At 41.6% G+C, this 1,123-nt stretch overlaps 1 pseudogene; it reads right to left on the bottom strand.

Annotated features, from left to right (window-relative positions):
* Positions 1-333: 333 nt before the first annotated feature.
* On the bottom strand, positions 334-605 carry LOC102812313 (annotated as a pseudogene).
* Between the last annotated feature and the right edge of the window lie 518 nt (positions 606-1,123).

Raw genomic sequence — 1,123 nt, 5'->3', positions numbered from 1 at the left:
TCTGGTATTCTCTACTTTCATCCAATTTCCATCTTACATCAGCAATGACATCACTCATTCCATGTCCTCATTTGAATACAGCTTGAATTTCGGGCAGTTCCCTTTTAATGTACTATTGCAGCAGTTTCTGAACTTTTTTTTCCCCAATATGCTTGTGCGCATGTACCTGTTACTTTATGTACACTAAAGAAATGGGGATGGGGAAATTCAAGACTAGATAAAACTATACTGCAGTAGTCAGGATGTGGTGGAACCAAATTGTGGTTTTCTAATTGAGAATGTATTCTTGGTCCTTAGGAACAGAGTTCTGGAGTAAAGCAGCAGGCTCCCTTTTTAGAAGACACCTTCTGCCTGATGCTGGAACATATCAATTGTGTCTTCAGCCTCCATTTCTAACTGCGCAACTGTATCTGTTTCATTGATTGGCTGCCCGTCAAATCAGACTCTGATCTGCCTCATTGACAAACCTTGTCGTTCGTTAGTTTACTAAGTGGTGTATGCCTTTTAATCTTAAACTGCACCACAGAACCATCCTGCCCTGCCACCTTCAAATTCATATGATCATTCTCAGTCTTGACTCCTTCCTTGGGTTTCTTGTCCAACATGGCGAGCACAGGAATCTCCTCAGCTGCTGCTTCACAAAAGAGGTACCAGGTCCCCACCGAACTAGCACACAAACAGTACCAGGAGCAGCAGCAGAAGGAGGCAGCAGTGGTGGAGTAGGGAGAGGGGGCGCCTGAAGTATCTTGAACAAAAATTTAACTACATGTGATATTGATGATATTGGCAGATGAATTTCTCGTTCTGAAGGCTGTAATCTGATCGTCGACACCTCTAGTTAGAATGGGAAAAATAAGGATACTATCAGTTGACAAGGTTGCTGTTTTCCAAATTTCTTGGCACAGATGAGTAAGTGCCTAGAAGTGCTACATCAGTTTGTTGAAAGATTTCAATTTATATTCCATCAGTTCTCAAAGCCTTGTTCGTTACCAATGGATTCAGTGTAGCTCAGACTTCTTCCTTCAGTACCTTCAGTTCTTGATCATGTGGGACCTTTTGAAATGGTGGAACATCGACCATTGATTTTTGGTACAGTGACTCTGGTATTCCATTTTTTTTTTTT

The sequence above is a fragment of the Chrysochloris asiatica genome, unplaced genomic scaffold (genome assembly GCF_000296735.1).
Source record: "Chrysochloris asiatica unplaced genomic scaffold, ChrAsi1.0 scaffold00002, whole genome shotgun sequence".
NCBI classification, from domain to species: Eukaryota; Metazoa; Chordata; class Mammalia; order Afrosoricida; family Chrysochloridae; genus Chrysochloris; species Chrysochloris asiatica.
This window is presented reverse-complemented; position numbering and strand designations above follow the sequence as displayed.